This window comes from Rattus rattus, chromosome 13 (assembly GCF_011064425.1).
Source record: "Rattus rattus isolate New Zealand chromosome 13, Rrattus_CSIRO_v1, whole genome shotgun sequence".
In the NCBI taxonomy this organism is placed as follows: Eukaryota; Metazoa; Chordata; class Mammalia; order Rodentia; family Muridae; genus Rattus; species Rattus rattus.
Window position 1 is genome coordinate 25967033 of NC_046166.1, and position 22952 is coordinate 25989984.

The 22952-nt window shown below is 35.7% G+C and overlaps 1 protein-coding gene across 4 annotated transcripts in view; it reads right to left on the reverse strand.

Moving 5' to 3' along the window:
* Nucleotides 1-22952, reverse strand: part of Spock3 (SPARC (osteonectin), cwcv and kazal like domains proteoglycan 3) — a 383461-nt gene that overhangs the window by 310015 nt on the left and 50494 nt on the right. The gene's annotated exons all lie outside the window — the stretch shown is intronic.

Consider the following 22952-nt stretch of genomic DNA (forward strand, 5'->3'; position numbering starts at 1 on the left):
ACACATTAAAATCATTTATACTTTGATTAGACTTAAATTGTAGCTACTTTTCCAATCACTCTGCCCTTTAAATTTAAATAGAATATAGTCATCAGGAATGTTGACTGTTGAAGAAAGAATATCCTAATATGAGGACTTAAACCCTTTTAAATAAGTAGGAAATAGCATAAAATTAAAAATATGTGCTAACAAAATTTGATGACTTCATGTTTTCTTTAATATACTGATTCTGAAATCTTTTCAAACTATATTTTCAACATACCGTGAATACACAATTATACAAATAAAATCTGCTATGTATGGAAAATTTCTAACATTGAAATAAGGTAAAGCCTATTTCAATATTGTAAAAATTACTCCACTTGAAAATAATGTCTGTACTAGCTAATACTTAGTGATTACCAGCAGTGTTATATACTAAGCTAGGCTCTCCAAAGGTATTTAATTTCAATTTCAATTTGGTCAATTTCATTCTAATTATACAGTGAATGTGATATCATACTAATTTGATAGAAGATGAATGCAATTTTAGGAAAATGGTATTATCTTGTCTGATGCTACCAGCTCATACAAGGTTGGTTAGCAGTTCTGCGCGTGCTTGTACTGAAGTACACAGCTCTTTTATAATGTCTAAGCTGAGGTTATGCCTGACCTATGAGGAAGTTGTCATGCCACACGCTTAGCAATCAGCTCTTCAAAACCGAAGTGGGGATTAAAATTACTCTGGTTACCTGGAGCAATGCGAGCATTGTTCCACTAGGTCTTGGCCTTTTCCTCAACTCCCTCTGCCTTGCTAAAAACATTAGATTACATTCTTTTTTTTTTATTAACTTGAATATTTCTTATATACATTTCGAGTGTTATTCCCTTTCCCGGTTTCCGGGCAAACATCCCCTTCCCTCCTCCCCTTCCTTAAGGGTGTTCCCCTCCCCCCAACAGTCTAGTTCACTGGGGGTTCAGTCTTAGCAGGACCTAGGGCTTCACCTTCCACTGGTGCTCTTACTAGGATATTCATTGCTACCTATGAGGTCAGAGTCCAGGGTCAGTCCATGTATAGTCTTTAGGTAGTGGCTTAGTCCCTGGAAGCTCTGGTGGCTTGGCATTGTTGTACATATAGGGTCTCCAGCCCCTTCAAGCTCTTCCAGTTAAGACTAGCTACCAAGTTCTATTCCCTTATTTGGCCAATTCCTCCTTCTGAGGCAGACAAACAAGGTTCAGCTTCAAAGCATTGAAGTCCAGCCAACAAAAGCCCATTTTGACTCATCCAATTAGCATGCCCAATTAAAATTAAGTACCTCATCCTAACTTAAGGTTTCCCCTTGTATCTTTATGAAGCATCATTTTACTACGTGCCACGTCTGTATTCTTTCTATCCCCAGGCAGTCCTTTGTCCTCTGGGACAAATACTCCTTCCCCCTCTCCCTTGTTATCTTTCTCTTCTCTCTCATCTGTCTGTACAGGAGTGTGTCTCTCTTGTTCTCTGCCTTCTGTCCCTCTGGTGCAAATAAATCACCTGTGTGCCGAGAACTTTGTTTTGGGTATTCTGAGTTTCTTTTCAGAGATTAATGGAAAACACATGCAAAGTAAGAAAAAATTTAGTTTGGCACCAACCAAAACCACATAGGCTCATGAATTTAGTAAATCATACCAATCACAGATTCTATGTTCTATTGTCCTCCCAGGAGAGTTTTTCAAGTTAATAATAATTAATGATACATACAAACTCAATACCATTAAGGTTTAAGCATGCTAATCCTCTTCACTGACAATACTAGACACATTTCCGGTACTCAGAAGTAGCTATTGTTTCCTGAGGTGGAGGCATGGAGTATTGTTATCTTATTTTCATAGAAGTTTCACTTCAAAGCACTATCAACTTGAATGTCTAGAATCAGAGCAAACCGTATGCTTTTTGACTTTTCTTCATCAAAATGAGTGATGTTTTTCTAACATATGACCCATGTAAAGGAATTTTAATCTAGCAATATGGCTGCTCTGAAAAGGGATCGCATCCAAAGCCTTTCTAGGTCTATGAGATCTGGCTGAAATGCAGACATGTCCTGGGTTACAGTATGATCTGGCTGGAATACAGACACTCATTTATTATACATCTTTAATACTGAACAATAAAATGTAAGGTTACTTTATAGAGAGAAGCAGCCATATTTGAACTGTAAATCTCAGGATGGGTAATGAAACATTCTTTCAAGGCCTGCTGTCTGTGTTGGGATCAATGTCGAAGACCATGACCAAACAAAAGAATAATAGGTTTAAAATGAATATGCAGCAATAGCACGAAATAAGCATCTATCTATCCTGACAGGGATCAAGGAAAAGAAATAATATGTCTAATGTTCATAACAATTATTGGAGCTGTTATCCCCTCTATTTCTGTCACAGATCTTAAAAGATGATCAGAAGTAATAAAATCATTTGACTGGAAGTGACACAAAGACATTTGTTCAATCTCAATTTTGCTGTGTTTAGCTTAAAAAAACTATTCATGCTTTGGGAAATTCAATAAAAACAGAAATAAAAATTTTCATTTCTGTGCTCACTCAAGGTTTAAAAAAATAAAATGTTTCAGGTATTGAGACTAGGATAGCAAAATGTTCTTTCTATTGGTCGTAAGGCTAGAGAAATTTACAGCATGTAGGACAGCAATTATAAGATTTGATCATTTGACTCCTCGCTGAAAGCTATTAGTATTTCGCAAAATAGATACCAGGATATCATGCTTTCAAAACCCCACTTTCATTCCTGACATTTTGGATTTGGGATCATGCGATAGAAAGGAGAATTCATTGTACTAAGGCTTTGCTTTCAAATTATGTTAGTCTTACACCAATCTGCTAAAATATGTTAAAACGTCATCCACCTAGAACATGCCGATTGGCCTGATGACATGAATTTCTGTGGTATATCTGCAAATATTGTATAAGTTGTGGTGAGATATTGTCATGCACCTAGTATTTTAAAGTAGGTAACATAGGTATCCCCAAAGGTGCATTAAGAACTTGGAAGACTACATGTACATGACATAGGAAATACTGCTAAGTAGAATGCCAAGTCTAGACACTTGAGTTATCTCAGTACACAATTTTCTAGGCATTACATCTAAGGAGACAAGAAATAAATCACAGATATATCTAATCAGAATTATTAGGACCATGCAAGATTTTATCAGGGAAAATTACAGAACAAGACTATGGAATAGATGATAAAACTGGCTGGTATACATTTCACTCGTTTCAGCTGAAAGGTCTCACTGACAATGTTTTATAATTTTTTCACAAATAGTGCAACAGTGGAAATGACCTATGATTCTTAGAGTCATTGTAGGTACCAATCCAGGAAAATTTACATATGGATATGATGTTGTAGGTACCAATCGTGGATAATACATACATGAATGTGACACTGCATTATTGTTTGTGGCCTAGGTAGTATGAACATCACTGTTGAAGCTCGGCCTTCAAAACCTGTCCTCTTCCATGTTCGGTTGGACTAGCATATAAAATAAATAATGGATCAAAAAGTAGAATGAGAAGCAAGTGGGAAACAAAAAATAAAAAAGCTTAGTTACCTGTTATATAAAGGAACACTGACTATATAAATAGGTTTAAGCTAACATTTTGGAGGAGTACATTTTTTTTATCCTTTAATCTTTTTTACAGTCTAGACTTTATCTCCCTCCCAGTCCACCCTCCTACTGTTCCACATCCCACATACATCCCACCCCTGTCTCCAAGAGGATGTCTCCACCTCATTCCCTACTAACCAGACCTCCCCACTCCCTGGGGTCCCAAGTCTCTCCAGGGGTAGGTGCATTTTCCCTGACTGAAACCAGACCCTAGAGTTCTCTGTTTTATATATGTTGGGGACCTCATATTAGCTGGTATATGCTGCCTAGCTGGTGGCTTAGTGTCTGAGAGATCTTGGGGATCCAGGTCAGTTGAGACTGCTTGTCTTCCTATAGGGTCACCGTCCACCTCAGCTTCTTCCAGCTTCTCCATAATTCAACCACGAGGGACATCAGCTTCTGACCATTGGCTGCATCTGAGTCTTTCAGCCTATTAGTCATAGAGGGCAGTCATAGTAAGCCCTAGTCTGCAACAGTAATAGTGTCAGGGCTTGGGACCTCCCCCTGAGCTGGATCTCAATTTGGCCCTGTCACTGGACCTTCTTTTCCACAGTCTCTTCTCCATTTTTGTTCCTGCAGTTCTTTCAAACAGGAACATATTTGGGTAAGTTTTTGATTGTGAGATGGCACAATCCACTTGACGCCCTGTCCTTTTTTTTCCCTATAATTTTACAAACTTTTTAAGTTTAAATTTTTATTGGATATTTTTTATTTACATTTCAAATGTTATCCTCTTTACCTTTTTCCCATCCATAAATCCCCTATCCCATCCTCCTCCCCCTTCTTTTATGAGGGTATTCCCACACATAACCACACTCCCCTTCCCACCTCCCTGCCCTGACATTCCCCTACACTGGGGTTCTAGACTTGGCAGGACCAAGGGTTTCTCCTTTCACTAGTGCCCAACATGGACATCCTCTGCTATATATGCAGCTGGACCCTAGGTCTGTCATGTGTACTCTTTCGGTGGTGTATAAGACTCTGGGAGTTCTGGTTAATTGGTATTGTTCTTATGAGGTTGCAAGTTCCTTCAGCTCCTTCAATTCTTTCTCTAACTTCTCCAGTGCAGATCCTGTTCTCAGTTCAATGGTTGGCTGCTAGCATTAGGCTCTGTATTTGTCATGCCCTGCCAGAGTCCCTCAGGAGAGAACTATCACAGGTTGCTGTCAGGATGCACTTATTGGCATCAACAATATTTGCTGGGTCCTATGGCTGTATATATTCAGGCTAGATCCCCAGATAGGGCAGGTTCTGAATGGCCATTCCTTCAGCCTCTGCTCCAAATTTTGTCTCCATATCTCCTCCTATGAATATTTTTGTTCCCCCTTCTAAGGAGGACTGAAGCATCCACACTTTGGTTGTCCTTCTTCTTGAGCTTCATGTGGTCTATGGGTTGTATCTTTGGTACTTCAAGCTTCTGGGATAATATCCACAATCAGGGATGGCATAAGATATGTGGCTTTTGTGATTGGGTTACCTCATTCAGGATATTTTCTACTTTCAGACATTTGTCCATGAATTTCATGAAGGCATTGTTTTTGATAGCTGAGTAGTATTCCATTGTGTAGATGTACCACATTTTCTGTATCCATTACTCTGTTGAAGGGCACATGGGTTCTTTCCAGCTTCTGGCTATTATAAATAAGGCTGCTATGAACATAGTGGAGCATGTGTCTTTGTTACATGTTGGAACATCTTTTGGGTATATGTCCAGGAGTGGTATAGCTCAATTCTCAGGTAGTACTATGTCCAATGTTCTGAGGAACCTCCAGACTGATTTCCAGAGTGGTTGTACCAGCTTACAATCCCACCAACAATGGAGGAGTATTCCTCTTTCTCCACATCCTCGCCAGCATCTGTTGTCACCAAGATTTTATCTTAGCCATTCTGAGTGGTGTGAGGTGGAATCTCGCTGTTGTTTTGATTTGCATTTCCCTGATAGCTAAGGATGTTGACATTTCTTTAGGTGCTTCTACACCATTTGATATTCCTCACCTGAGAATTTTTTGTTTACCTCTGTACCCCATTTTTAATAGGTTATTTGATTCTCTGGAGTCTAACTTCTTGAGTTCTTTATATATATTGAATATTACCCCTTTATCGGTTTTAGGATTGGTAAAAACCTTTTCCCAATCTGTTGGTTGCCATTTTGTCCTAGTGACAGTGTCCTTTGCCTTACAGAAGCTTTGCAGTTTTATGAGGTCCCATTTGTCAATTCTTAACCTTAGAGTATAAGCCATTGGTGTTTTGTTCAGGAAAATTTCTACAGTGCCCATGTGTCTGAGGCTCTTCCCTACTTTTTCTTATATTAGAGTGGATCTGGTTTTATGTGGAGGTCCTTGATCCACTTGGACTTAAGCTTTGTACAGGGTGATAAGCATGGATCGATCTGCATTCTTCTACATGCTGACCTCCAGTTGAACCAGCACCATTTGTTGAAAATACTATCTTTTTTTCCACTGGAGGGTGTTAGATTCTTTGTCAAATATCAAATGATCATGGGTATGTGCGTTTATTTTTGGGTCTTCAGTTCTATTCCACTGATCTACCTGCCTGTCTCTGTACCAATACCATACAGCTTTTATCACTATTTCCCTGTAATATAGCTTGAGGTCAGTGATCACGATTCCCCCAGAAGTTCTTATATTATTGAGGATAGTTTTTTGCTATCCTGGGTTTTTTGTTATTCCAAATGAATTTGCAAATTGCCCTTTCTAACTCTATGAAGAACTGAGTTGGAATTTTGATGGGGATTGCATTGAATCTGTAGATTGCTTTGGGCAAGATGTCTATTTTTACAACATTAATCCTGCCAATCCATGAGCATAGGAGACCGTTCCATCTTCTGAGATATTCTTCGAATTCTTTTTTCAGAGACTTGAAGCTCTTGTCATACAGATCTTTCACTTGCTTCGTTAGAGTCACACGGAGGTATTTTATGTTATGTATGACTATTAGGAAGGGTATCATTTCCCTAATTTCTTTCTCAGTCTGTTTATCCTTTGAATAGAGTAAGGCTAATGATTTGTTTGAGTTAATTTTATACCCAGCTACTTTACTTAAGCTGTTTATCGGGCTTAGTAGTTCTCTGGTGGAACTTGTGGCATCACTTAAGTATATGGTGGTAGAGTCTGCGAGTTACCTCTCCCCACTATTGAGCATTTGATTTTATGTCCTTCCCTTTGAATCCTGAGAATCTCTCACCTCCAAGGTCTCTGTTACATTCTAGAGGGTATCCCCACCTCCTACCTGCTGATGTCCATTTTTCCATTCTTTCTGCTGGCCCTCGGGGTTTCAGTCCTGCCCCCCCCATTCCTGTTCACATTGCTCTTTTCTCCTCCCTGATACCTTTCCCATGGGGGTACAATGTTTTTTATTAATCATCTTATTCATTTATATTTTAAATGGTATCACCTTTTCCGGTTACCCCTTCACAATCCCCTCTCATCTCCCCTCTTGAATGTGTCATAATCTCATGGCATCTACAACACAGGGGGATTGAGGGTCAAATACAAAGCACTACAAAATACAATTTACAGGAAATCATTGGGTTTGCATCATATGTATGAGACACATACAAAAAAATTAAATAAAATCTGATTTGCTTAACAAATTTCATTCCAGAGCTCTACATAACTGATAATGTAGTAGACTGAACAGAAGAAATCAAATAGGGCAGCAGAAGTTAGAGACCATCTAATACTGTATGGAAAATATCTATGTTAATCATAGGTCCTGTACCATTAATAATTAATAAATTAGACCCATTTCAGACAGTACAATTTTAAAACTACAGAGTAAAAATACATTTAACAATGTTCAGGGTTTTATTAAGAATTTTTATTTTGCTTTGTCTCCTAGCAGTAAGGATCAAACACAAAACCTTAGTTTGATAAGTATACATGCTAACATACAACATGTCTCAAGACTTAATATGAATTTCATAAAATATTTTATTTTTGATTTTAGCAAACTGAGTAATATTGGTTAACAAGTCACCCATCTAGAAAAAAACATATGGGATAAACAAAAAATTGTGAGATTCCCTTGTTTTAGCTTACCAAATACCAAATATAATTTGTTCTTTGTCATTAAAGAAAGCAAAAATAGGCTAGGACTAGATTCGCAAAAATCTATCTATACTATGCGATTGGAAAACACAATGCAAAGTCTCATCCTTTAAACAATTTCTGTCATAGCTGGAGGTAACATTAAATATGTTAATATAAGTATATATGTGCATATATGTGAGTATACATACATGTACATATAAGCATGTAAACATACACTCTGGTTTTGACATAAGTCTCCAGGAAAAATCTGATGGTTTTCAACTCTATTGCTTATGAATAGTTTTCCAATAATTGAAAAAGATGCTATATCAAGCGTGGCAATGAGCGTGAATGCATTTTCACATTCTCGAGGAATGCAGTTGGGCGTCACCAGCTCGTCAGTAACAATCTATCACACGACGTGCTTTCATTCTCCTGTGCAGTGCGGCTTTGTCAGAGTTTGTTATTGTACTCAGGGGATCCCTTCCTTTGTCAGATACTATTCCATCTTGAACCAAGGAAATAGCCTTGGAGAATGTTTGAGATACAGAACCAACTCCTGAGGTACTTTCCTTGAGAATGAGATGTGTAATATTGATGAATCAAACTTAGAATCTAATAGTTTACTAAACATTTCCTCATGAACGGGAGTAGATAATAAGTAAACAAATCGTTATCCACTGAACCTAAATTTACATTTTAACTCTTTATGTTAGCAATCATTTAAAGCATTTAAAGAGTGCATTTAGGGTCACAGAGCATCAGAACACTGTTGTGTTATTTCTGTGAGTTATCCCTAGGAGGGAGTGAACAAGATAAAATGGATATTACTGTACAGGAAGTAAGAATGAACAAGTTAACTAGAAAAGTGGCAGGTTATATTTAATGAAAGACGAAAACTTGAAAGGAGATATTTTAGTGAAGCATGAATATTAAAATGAAGAGTGTGATGTTATTACCAGCATCCTGGATTAGGTCAAGCATAGGACTTAAGTCATCAACATGGGTTATACATGACTCCTCTGTAACCTGGCTAAAATGTTTAGCCTAATCAACATTTGAAAGCATAATGAAGTCTCATACAGCTGCTAAGAATATTTGAAAAATGCAATGCCTGTTAATGTTTATTGTCCTTACAATGCAACCTGAGGACAATTCTACTAATTGACATTTGTGATAGGATTCAGGAAAACTATTCTCAAGAAACATATCACACTGACACTTGAGAAAACAGAATTAGAGAGGCCTGCCTCATTTTTCTTTGTGCAGCTTCTGCTATTTCGTGTTCTTCATTAATGAACATCCTTCTTATATCCTTAAAGAAGGGACATCTCTAAGTACAAATACAGGTGAGCATGTTTGTTTAAGAAGAAGCAAAACTGAAAATGAGGCTTGTTCATCACTTTCAACCATCACTTGCTTTTAAGTAACATACATCGTTCCAACCATTTTTTTTCACACCTAACATGAAGAACGTATAGATTTTCCTGCTTCATCTGTGTCTTATTTTCAGAAAGTTCCATGAAGTATGAACTTCACCTCAATTAAGTGTACATATTTTCTTTTATTAGTTATTTTCTTAAAAGACTTGTCCTTGAACATAGAATTTTATAAGGAGGAAAGAAAATTTCATATTCAACAGGCTGTGTGCTAAGCATTTGTCAACACATACTCCATCAGTCTTCCTAGTGCAGCTCTCACTAACCTGATGTGGTGAATTTTCAAAAATACAAGTTAGCGAAGCTTGGGTGAAGAACACCTGTAATTAAAGCGCTGGGGAGGTTATAACATGAGAGCTGGGAATGCAAGGTCACCATCAGCTATACACTGGCTTCAAGTTAGCTTGGGATACACTACAACGTGTCTCAAAAAAGATAGGGAAAAAAGGTGAGAAAGATGGAGAGAGAGGGACAGAGAGAGATAGAGACAAAGACAAAAGAGACAGAGACAGAGAGACAGGGAGAGACAGACAGAGAGAGAGTCAGAGAAAGGTTTAGATTAATTCACAGACAGACAAAGACACAAAGAGAGAGATAAAAGACCTCTCTACAAAATAGTAAAGTTAGGGGCTGCTAGGTCTGGAGGAATGGTTACATAGTTAAGAGCCTAGATTTGTTCTGGCCACAGGATCTTGGTTCAATTCGAATCATCCACATGGCAGTATCAAATGTTAGTAATATCAGTCTTGGGGACCCTTTGCACGTTTCTGGTCTCATTTAACGAGCCTGTGTGGGGACACTACACCCTTACACACTTGGCTCATAAACTAACAGGTAGAGAACATTCCCATAACAAAATAGAGATGAAAATACGTTAAGTGCTGGTGAGATGTCCCAGCTAAAGTATCACAAACGGAGAGGTTGGAGCTCCAATCCTGGGTATTCACAAAAAAAGCCAAGGAATCCTGGACTCCTGGCATCTGTGCTGAGCTCAGGTACTAGATAAGCAGATCCCTGAGAGCCAGCTGCCTAGCTAGACTAGCAGAACCCTGGCTTCCGTCAGTGACCTTGCCTCAGTCAATAAAAAGAAAGTGATTTAGAAAGACTCCTGCTGTCATTCTCTGGCCTCCACACACACAGGAAAACTTGAGCCATCGCACTGCGAGTTGAATATTTCCCTTGTACAGAAAGGCTCTTGCACACAGTGCTCTTGAGACTTGACACTGTGTTCTTACTTAACCCATTTTTTCCTTAGAGGAAGGAATCACAACTGGGGGAAAAGAATAGGCACCAAGTGTGGATCAAAACGTGATCCACAGGGAACTCTCTGCCTGTCAAAACATGACAAATGTTAAGCAAAAGCTGATTTTTGTCATATAAATTTTTAAATGTGACAATCATTTTAAAATAAAATATAAATATGCTTAATGTTAACATAATAGGTTCCAGGGAGGAGAAAATGTAGAAGTGTTGTGGAAAATAAAACTGGGAAGGGATCTTACATGTGTCCCCTGGAGACACATATTTTTATTTTTATCTTTGTTTATTTTTACCTTTGTTCATCATTAATACCTTTAAAGGAATATAGAAAATCATTTAATATTTCATAAATATTTTCATATTTAATATTTTAAAGTAAATAATAAATCCATTTAATTAATTTATACTGAAACATTAAATTTATTAGCCTTTACTTAGTATTATGTATATAATTATATATACTATATAACATCACTTTTGTATTAGTTCAATTGAAGTCTACAGCTTATAAATGAGATCTTTTCGTGGTGGTGGTGATGGTATGCTTCTCTCTTCACTTATCAGCTGAACACAGTTGTCATAGATCTTTACCCAGTCATTTCTGGGAAAAGATCATGAGAAAAACATTTTCTTTATGCTATACTGTCTTTTTTTTTAAATGTTTTTTCTTTTAATTTTAAACATTCAAAACCAAACAGCATACTATAAAGAAAATAACGAAACTTTCCATGTATACCTATAATCCAGGCTCACAGAAATTCTGATTACACAGACTAAAAAGTAATTATAAACAACCACTCTGGTAAACAATTCAGCAATCTTATGCTTATTTTAGAGAAACTTAACACCTTAAGAAACTGAATCTTTCACAAGTAGGTCTGTCCTCTCTTAATACCTTCCCACCCAAACAAAAAAAAAAATCTATGAATCCAAATCTCCCACATATGAATCCGAGTCTCCCACAGAAGCTATGATCATAGACTTTCCAGCAACTGTAGAGAGGCCCATGAACAGTCCAGTAAAAAAGCAACAAGACAGACATCTACTTAGGCAAACGGAACATTCTGGCCATCAGAGAATCAGCAGTAATGATTGAGGATCCGCCTTAAGCTCATCAATATCTTCTTTAAAAACATAAGTGGCAAGCTCTTCTAAATCACCCATATTCTCAAGTAAAAAATTATTTTTAGTGAATTATTCCTAAGCTTTAATTTCACCCAAATTTTCCTTAGGTAATTTAGAGGAATCTTAATCAAGAAATTAATCCATACTCTACACAACCAATATTGTGAGAGTTTGAAGCTGATGCAAGAAGAAAATCAAATTTCACATATGAGAATAGGCCTTTAGATGGAAATTATATTTGTATATGATAATAGTATTACTTACCTGTAAGTGTAAGTAAAAAACAGAATAATTCCATGTGTTCTGGAAGCCCCCAACCCTTAGAATTTAAACTAAAATTCTAACATTTTGATAAAATCTGTTGATCCATTTTACTCAGAATAGCAAAACTCAAAAATGAAACAAATACTCAGTATTGTTGAACAAAACTACTGATACTTATCCAATGGATAATGTAAAATAGTAACAAGTTATTTCTATGATAGACTAATTCTAATGCAATTTCACTTGTTTCTATATTATTGGTAAGTAATGATGAAGCATTGTTTCCTTGATATTATATTTTAAATTGCAATTCATTTCAACTGAAAATATATTCATGCTAAAATATAAAAATTTGAAATATATATACACATATAAAAAACACAATAAGAATTATACTAAAGGATGACCTGTAGAATATAGTTGCATACTGTGAAAATATTATAGAATAACAAATATTGCAGCCATATAGTAGCACATTTAAAAAAATTCAAATAAATGCAAAGAAACAGCAATGTATGGTTGCCATAGGATCCCAGGTTTAATGTCAAGCTAGTCCTGAGCTCTATGCCCTCTAGGCCACAGTACAAACCTGCCTCAAATAAAGAGTAAATACATCAATAACTTCAACTACATGTTATAGACATGGTTTACATTAGCCTGAGGGAACATGCCATTTTGTATTTTAAGATAAACTTAAGATGTTTCAGGAAGCTATTCATAGTCAGTCAGGATGTTGAGGGTAAAAGAAAAGATGTATGTATTCTGCCATGATTTTTATCCAATAAATGGCAATATTAGCCTAAGTAAAGAAATGAAAAGAGTAAGAATGCCAATTTCCAGAAATGGTCTTATGGAATTTTACACAGTTTCAATAAATCTTGGTGAAAAAGAAATGCACTGTAAGAGGGAGAATGAATAACTATTCCCCAGTCAACAATAGGAGGTGCAGAACTCTCAGTCACCAGTCTCTACGGAGAAGGAAATACTGGAAAATAATTGACACTATAAAAGCGTTTATATTTTTTCCAAATCCAAAATTACTAGTCTTTAAAATACTCTATAAATCAAAAAATAGTATACATCTTAATAATATTCTGTCCAAAGCAGAATAATTTAGATATGAAATTTCCATTAAAAGTAGGAAGTCCATTGTTATTGTGTTCTTCAATATAGGAACAGAACTGAGGGGTTCACAAAACCCTATAGACAGGAAGTTTTGACTACACACACCTCACTCAGGATGCTAACACTTTTTTCTTACTCTCTGAAGTGTTTGAAAAACTACAATTCTTTCTCTCTCTGGAGGACACTAAGAGGTAAACTGATTTGTCAAGGGAGCGCTGCTCCAAACTCTCTCTCAGGAGCAGGAAACCTCCTTGAGATTCTTACCAGGCTGCCAAGAGTCTGCTTGCTCAATCTTTCCTACAGATTTTTCTACATTTTTATGACTCTAGTTCTAAAAGCACCTGTAAGGCTTTTCAGCAATTAGTCCCTTGGGGACTGGTTAATCGGGTCCTGTCAGACAGTAATATTTATGACAATGGATGGTAAATGGCCTGTTGAAATGCAGCTCGCTAATCATTAATTTCACCACTCAGAGGGAGAATCACAGTTTATATATTTCCTCTGAAAGGTGTTAAAAATGTATGCATGGGATTCTAAAAACAGGTTTTAAAATACCCAAAGGTCTTTTTTGTTAACAAGATTGCATAGCAAACAAAAAAATTTATTTTGTCATATTTCATATATTTCTAACACAAAAAATAGCTCCTTTCCATAATGGATTGCAATTAAAACATATTATGAAGGGCCCTGTATCTGAAACACTTTTTGAATGAAAAAGTTAAAGAAATTAATTTCTGGTAATTTTTTGCATTTATAGAGAACATTAACTTTCGTTATGGCTTATTTTAACACATTTCTTTTTGTTGGTTCTTCTATCCTACCTCAGCCCTCCGACCTCCCTGTTGCTCTCTCCCTACAGTGGACTGCATGCTGCTCATGTCCCATGTGTCCTGTTACCCTGCAGCCATTTCAGACATCTTTCTGTATTGTCTCCTGAATACTTTTCTAATCTCAGGCCATATGCCCACACTAGCATCCACATAGACACATGCATAAGCATTTAAACCTAGTATATTAGAGAAATCATGTAGTATGTTTCGTGCTCTGTGTGGGTCACTACACTTATTACAGTGTTTCTGTGAGTTTATGGACATCCCTTACTGACTGAAATGACCTCATAGATTCAGTGTTGTTTTATTTGTATTTCTATTGATGCACCTTGAATATATTAAATCATGAATATATTAAGTCACATTTTGTCTTTCCTTTGACATCTTAATATTTTCTGTAGGTTTCTTCATTAAAAAGCAATAAAGTTGGGTTATTAAATAATAAAAAAGAATTAAGTCAATCATGTTCTTTTAAATATAGCTATGCATATATCTATATATCCATATGGAGATACATATATGTATACATATCTATAGTTCACAAATAGTCATAGTATTGAAATTTAAGATTTTTAAATATACTATTGTGTAGGGGGATGTTTTAGGAAATAAGATCCTTGCTATTGAGAAAACTGCTTGAATTTTATAATGCTTCCTTTAATACCTAACATTATCAATTATTAAATATGAAATGAGGTTTAAAAGCAGAGTTTCTTTCTGTACTAATTCTACACAATTTTCTGATGTGAATCCCCATCTTCTGGTTAAGATACCTCCTCAAATTTGTCTTAAATCATCAAATGAGAGAGCATTGCATTTTCAATTACAATGAATAAGAACCTACCAAATACAAATAATTAAATCTCAATGTACAGGAATTCAAGTCAAGCAACATGAAACATTATTTTCTAATAGGTATAACTTAGTTAAATTAAATCTAATAACAGAAGGACATTTTATTTGATTTGAATATTTTACTGAGGAAATTGAGTAGAGTAAAATTTGTTTCACTATCCAGTAATTTAACAGAATATATTTAACTTACCAAAAATAGACTGTTTTAAAACTATAAGCATATACTAAGCATACAAGCATATATAAGGTATACAGCGGTAAGCATATAGGGCAAGCAGATACACTCAGCAAATGTCTCTCCTGTTGGTTCCTTTAATGAAAATACAAATAGCATTAAAAGTATAGTAGTAGTATACATGAATTATGTTAGAAAAATGTCAACATTAAGTATATTCTTTTCGAGGGTTGTCTATTTCTGTAATGCCAATATTCTCATGGTTTCCTAAATAATTCAAATCTTGGCCTCTGAAGAGTTTGAATGTGCATTTGTGATTCTTCTTGACTTTGTGGCTTTCAGAAACACCTTAATGTAATAAGTCCAAGCCTTCAAGACAACGGTGTAAGGGAAAGTATGACAAACAGAACAACAATAAAATTAAAGCACCAGTGGAGAGTAACAACCAAGTAATTCTTTTAAATATTCTGGAGCCATATGACCTAATACACCACTCAGTGTCGCAAATATTTGAGTTAAGCCTTGGGATTCTTAAAAATCTCATGCTCAGGCTGTAACTGTGCATTGTGGGTAAAATTATTGACATGCCAACATGAAGACCTGAATTTTAAAACCCAGACCTTAACTCACATGCAGTCTGCCATGGCTCCACACACATTTCTGCTTTAATGAAATGGAAAACAGAGAAAGGAATGTACAGCCCAGACAATCTGCAGCAACAAACAATACAGAGACTTAGCATGTGTATGCACACACACATCACACACACACACACACACACACACACACACACACACACGCACACACACACGGGGGGGTGAGGAGCGGGAGAGTGAGGGGAGAGTTTACATGTAAACTAAGTTAATATTTTAGAAAGGGATAGCTTATAGTAAATGGATGGCTCTGTGGTACTTGCTTTACAATCAAGAAGAATGGCGCTTGGATCCCATGCTCTGTTTAACAATCCCAGTGTCTTAGTGGGGTAATGGCATATGCTTTAATACCAGCAGAGGCATATAAATCTCTGTGAGTTCAAGGTCAGTCTAGTCTACAGAGAGAGTTCCAGGACAACCAGGGCTTTATAAAAGAGAAATTCTGTCTTGAAAAAACAAACAAAACAAAACAATGCTAAACACATAAAGCAAACAACAAGAAAACTACAAGAGCAAAAACCTTTCCCTCTGTCCCACCAACATCTGTAATTGCTGCTTAGAGAGATCCAATGATTGCTTCTAGCCTCAATATTCATGCAAGAATTTGTGTGTCAGCCAACAAACACATGCATACACACACACACACACACATACATAGAATAAATCTTAAAACAGTGACTTTTGCTTAAAAAAGTTTTTATTCTATCAAGTTAAGCATTGAATACACAGAACATACTCCAATTAAGAATTCAATTATAATAAGATGAGTTATACAGCTCATTAATATAACACAAAAATAAAAAGAAAGTAGGCTAGCTTCCATGAGTATCTTCAAAGTACTTATCTAAAGCTGAGTATCAATGCTCCAATGAGACAATAATATATCAAGAAGTACATGCGCTGTTAGGCCTAATCACAAATTTTTTCATCAGACAATTTTTTAAGATAACTAATATTTTCAGAAGATAGTAGTGCATGTGCTCAATAAGTGTTCCCATTTTCTCTAATGGGAACTTGAACACTTGAGAAACAGCACATATGAAATTAGAGGGATATGAGGAAGAGTAGAAACTTTTTAAAAGCAGAAGCTGAGAACTTAAGAATGCACTGAATGTTATTAAAACTGCCACATTTTGCTTATATCTAATTTATCATTAAAACCTCTGGTTTCTGTTCCTTAACACTAAGCCAGGTGGGTGCTCTCTAACATCTCTCCTATGAGTGAGTCTACTTCTTTTCTTTTATATGTTGAATAAATACGGACCCACAGAAAATTCTCAAACTAAATTAAGAAAGAAAAGGAAAAGGACGCTGATTCTTTTCTAGATAGCTGGAAAGTCAATAGACAAGAATTGAATCTAGAAAGGCAACTCAAGATTTAATTTACAGTTAAGAAGATAGGGAGTGAGGAGAATTCATCGGGATTCTGTGAAATAAAGAAGAAAAAAACCTAATGGGAAATCCAGATAAAGTCGGATGCCTATGGTGAGTCTCCAGGCTGTGAAATCTGTTCTGGCAGCCTGGAATTTATCTATCAGTCAGTTCACAGAGGCACTTACAGATTGACAAAGCAGGGGGCAGGTACAAGAGATGCTGCTCACTACCCAAAGTCTATCCATTTATAATCAGAATGTCTTTGTAAGGCAATTTTGACGAACTCTGATCATTTACTCTCTCCTCTGACAGAGTTGATAGTTTACATGAAGTTAAACAAAATCGCAAATTACTTCTTAAACCCAATTATAAGACATTCACTTAACTCAAAAAAATCAAGGCACCTTTAACAAGAACACAGCTTCCCACATGGCGTTTATACAAATTGACAACCAAATATTTCTATTTACTGAAATCGGATTTTTAAAGATTATTTCTTTTTTATATTTTTATTATGTATAGATGTCAGTTATTTGTAAATATGTTAGGAATTTAATGTCAATTTCTCCAAAATTGTCAGATCAGTTCATTTATAATGATAAAAGCTGAAATTTTATTGTATAAAGAAGGTCGTAGTCTAAAGCTTTTAATAAAATATATTGTATTAACATCAGGAATTAGGTCAAGATGAAATGCATAGACAACGGTAGTCCAATAAGAATATGTAGTAGAGGTATAAGGAAAAGATTCAATCAGAAAAGTTCTCACAAGGCAAATATGAGAACCCATATAAGAGTCTGGACACAGTGTCATGTGTCATTAACTGCAGGTCTGTTATATCAAGACAGAAAGGTCCATGACTCATTGGTTCAATAATCTAGTCAAATAGATGAAATCTAGGATCCTTGTAAGACCTTGTCAAAAAAATAATAAAGGTAGATAAAGGAGAAGATAGTAATGTCATTTTCTGGTCTTCATACATATAAGCATACATATTCATACACCCCTACACACACATAAACAAATTAAATACACTAAAGAGTAAAGGAAGCATCACCAATGTGATTTCTGAAACATGAGCCAAACAGGGATGCCACCATTAGACATGACAAACTGGGTAAAGAAAAACCCATTAGTCCTGATTGTAAAGAACTATGGGCAACTGAGACAAAAATGGGAAAAGGAGAAATGGCTTTCTCCAGGGAAAAGCACACCAACTACCTGTCCAGTACCAACTGTTTAGCCCTGATAACATATACCATTCAATCCAGCATATTGACTGAACAGTTTATATTTGGAATATGTGTGTTTACATATATGGAAATGCATGTAATAACACTTAGTGAAAAGAGACCATGAATTTGAAAGAGTAAGGAGTAGATTTGTGAGAGATTCTGGAGGCAGAGAATGGAAAGAAGAATGTAATTAATCTCAGAAATAAATAGCAAGTAAATACATTGCACAGCACCCAACAAGAACATACCCATTACATATAGAGAGATTACACAGTGGAGTTGGGGAACTAGTATATAATAATTTGTAAGCATTCTAATGTTATACCAAGTAGATTTCTCAGTTGTATGTTATTATTTGGGGTTAAACAATTTACTACATTGACAAGTGCAGAATGTATAGCACACAGAATTATGTGCAACGTGCAGTGCTTCATGGTAAATGATTATGCTGCTATAGTTTAAATAAGCTACATCTTATCATTTTGGACTACACTATTTCTTCTTTTCAATGGTGTTAATCATAAACAACACACCCTTGGCTGGGAGCAGTCTCATAGATCATAACTATTATAAGGCTATTTCATCAGTTCTTCTGGTGGTTAACTTAATCCTGTGGTTCTCTTTCCCATATCCTTAATCACAGTAAGCTATGGCATGTATCTTATGTAGGTGTCTAGTAATCCATGCAATTTTGTTTCGTGATGGTGGACTCTGTTATGTTTATAGTGATGATATTTTCTCTCACAGAACACCTCTACAATGAAATCCAATAATCAAGAAACACAAGGCTTTGTGTGTCTGTAGTGTGTGTGTGTGTGTGTGTGTGTGTGTGTGTGTGTGTACCCATATCCACTGCACATAATAACATAAATAGAGAAAAGTTTAGAATTTCCATTTTTTAAAGACTGAGAGTTCACAAAATATTTCAGGTCATTTTGTAAGATTTCAGAGCTCATACTTATTCAAGGGATAGGTACTTTAAATATTTTTATATGTAAAATATGAAAAGCTTGAGAGAAGTGCAAGAAATAGATTATTGTCTATTATTTCTCTCTTATTATTTACATTAATTAGAATGAGTAGAGATATAAGTCTCATTTACTCATTAAGAGCAGATATTTGCAAGTCAGGTGAGTATTCCAGGTTTATGGTTCACTTGCTGTGACTTATATTTTTATACCACACTACATTCCTTCTTCAAAATGAGATGAGCATAAATGTCCACAAAGCACTTCATTTGTCTGTGAGGAAGTGTGGTATTCCATCAATAAAATGGAAATATTTCTATCTTTGCTTTGCAATAAATTTTATTATTTTATTACAGATGTTCCGATCACTATTATTGCAACTTCTCAATATATATAAATAGCCAACATAATATTTCTCACATATTTTAAGCCCTTTAGCATTTTGTGGTTTTTCTTCATGGAATTTTCAGTCTATGTTTCTAATTACTTGTAAAGCATTTGTCTTCTCTCCTCCAGACCAGACCAATGTTCTTAATCTAAATGGTATTTATTAGATGTTAGAACTGGCTAATTCCCATGGCCTGTTAAGAATTCTTAAGTGACAATAAGGGAAAACAACCTACTATAAAATGAAGACTTTCCTCATCCATGCTTTTCAAGCTCAAAGCTTCTCTCTTTTAAAACAATCCCACTCAATATTTTTAATGATCTACAGTGTTATTTCAGACGGTGTAAGGAATTCTAACAATGAGGAACTCTGACTTCAAGGATCATAGAGTCAATTGAGAAAGTTTGGCAGAGAGAGATGAAGAAGGGAAAACAGGTAGTGTAACTTGTGGGTGATAATCTAGAGTGAATGTTGGCAAGATGGAAGCGTGTTGGGATTCAGAGAGCCATAGAAGCTTGAGGAGTACAGGAAACAGTGATTGTTGGGATTCAGAGAGCCATAGAAGCTTGAGGAGTACAGGAAACAGCGATTGTGGATTACATCTGCATCTTCAGAATAGAAAAATAAACATGATTTCATCCCCATCAGAGTAATAGCTGGAGCCAATTTTTAAATGATTACAAATTAATAATGAATGTTTTTTCCGATTTTCACAATCACATTACATCTTTTGTTAATGATTCTGATAGTGAGTTTTGGAAATATAGAAAACCTCTGTTAATAACTTCTGTATAAAAAAATCTCAGCTCCCAATCCAAGTAAATATGCTACATGACACTCTGCTGTTATTAGTGTTTATCACTTTATTTTTCCCAACTCCAATAAGTTGTTTGAGTATTTCATACACAAAATCATTCCCCTTACCCCTCCTTTCAGCTCCTCATATGCCCACTCAACTACTCAAATTCATGACCCTTATTACTGATATATATATATATATATATATATATATATATATATACAGTTATGGATACAACCATCTAAATTCATTTAAAGTTGATCAAATATACTTAGGGCTGATCTTGTGTGCATACATAACATAAACAGGGTCTCGTTCATGGAGAACACTGATTTGTCCTCCTCAACAACCATTATATCTCAACTAGGAGTATAGCTTTATGAAAATTCTGCCAACCAAGTATGGATGGCAACTGGAAATTATCATTTTTTAGTTCTTGTTAGGGCAACTGCACTAGTGAGATTTCCTAAATGAGGTTTGCTTGTCATTAAATGAAGACATTAGCTTATAGTAAATGACAGGGTCCATCATCTTACAATATTTCTGCTCAATTTTTCATGATGTTTCCTGAGGTGTCGGTGCAGTTCTTATTTTGTAGAAATATGAATTATAATGTATTTCTACTATTGAGAATTTTGTACATGTATCCAATAAAATGTAGCCATAACCACTCCCTGTACCACTGTCCCCAACTCCACTCAGAAATTTATGTCCTCTTCAATATTTTTCAGTGACCCAATAATAGCAATCAAACATAAGTAGTATGTAATCAGAGCTTGTGGGAGTAGGAAACCAATTACTGGTCTAACTTGAAGCCCACACTATCAAAGTAGCCCGTGTACAATGTTACCTATAGAAGCTGGATGGCTCAGATACTGAGGGAAAAGCCAAACACACAAAAAGATAGGGCCCTTTAATTTTAACCCCTGAGAACCTGGGTTGAATCTAATGGTAGCTACATTTCAGTGATAAATATATATTCAGCTGCTTTCCCTGTCACAGGATACTTTTATAGTCACTTGGTATGCTGGTTGGGACCTAATGACATTAGAATTACCTATAATGTTCAAAATGATATAGCAAGCTCGTATTTACCCATGCTTCATGAGTCATGAGCAGACATGGGTGAGTTCAAGAATGTCTGTTACAGCTAAATGAAATTCCCTATAATTATAAAAGGGGAACAGATTTAGAATGATTAATATGGTTTTTTTATAATTGAAATTGAATTCCAGTGCTAGAATTTCTGAATCCAAATCTTAAACCATTAAATTATAGTTCTACTATAACTGGGCAAATTCTGGATCATGCTGCCTATCACAGAATCAGCTTAATAAATGAAGTTACAGGTAAAACAAATTATGGATAATTTGTATCTTAAAAAGGTAAGGTATGGAAGGCCAAAGCCCTAGAAGGTCTTTACAGAGGTGATAGGATTATTATTATTAATGGTTAATGACCTTTTATTGCTGATGTCTTCATAACAATGAGGACAGGACACAGAGAGGGTCACAGAAAATAGATAATAAGGACACAGGGAAAATATTGGTCTTGGCAAGCCAGATAAACATTTTCTCCTTCATATTCCGTAGAAAAGGCTGGTATTGGTGACACCTTGTTTATAACTTCTATGCTCTAGAATTGAAAGACAACATATTTCTGTTCACTTAGTATATTTGTGTAAATTTTTATGCTGGCCCTCCCTCTGAAACAGTATAATAATATCAATGACAGCAAAGCTAATATAGTGCTTTATCTTTTAAAAAATGATGCCAAATCCTGGAAAGTTACCAGTTTAAACAATACAAATGAGTGATTGCATTTCCCAGAAATCTTGGGCACTCACATCAGGGTGCAGACCCCCTGTTCTTCTGGAGACTGCTTAGGACAGCCCATTGTCTAGTTTCTTGAGCCTAGTCTCCCTGATTCCTTTGATATGACCAGCCCCATCTCTGTGACGATGGCTTCTACACACAAACCGCCTTTTCTTTGATATTCCCACAGATGCTGCATTATGATGACTTTATGATCACACTGAGAACATGAGATAATCCCAGACAATTGTACAATCACAAAAATTGATCCCATCTGCCAACTTCTGCTTTCCAAACAAAGTAACATATGACATTTCTAGGATTAGAAATGATCTTCTTTTAGTAACCTTTTGTTTTGTTTTGTTTTGTTTTTTGCCCTTCCTGCAGATGAACAGAATGATTAGCATGGACAAGCAACTATGTAAGTACTTTTTACTAATTGTCTCCTTCGATACAGTCTCAATTATTCTGTGTAATGTACACAGCTACATACTCACTTTAGTGTATTGTTTAAATTTTTGTATGTTCAATAAAGTGTTTGAACCAATTTTCTTAAAGTAGATATTTAAATGCTACATTTATTTTGATATGCGTCTTTTATCCACATTTATACCTATTTACATAAGTGTATTTCCCACTCACTTTATCTTTGGCATCTCAGTTCAGGGTGTCCCATACCCAAACAAGTAAAGACGAAAGATGGAACAACATGAAGCTATGACTGTGTAGCAGCTACGTAGTAAGATTGAGACTAGATGCCATGGAATAAAAACTGTCCAGAAGAAAGGAAGATGATTCTCAGATTCTACAAAAGAGTAGTAAAGGATGCTATGTCACTGTTTTAAAATTCTTTTGAATGGGCAGGATGCCAAGCAGAAAATCTGCAAGGACTATCGATGAAATTCTAATTCTGTTTTACTTGGCATCAAGATGAACTGAATAGGAAAGCATCC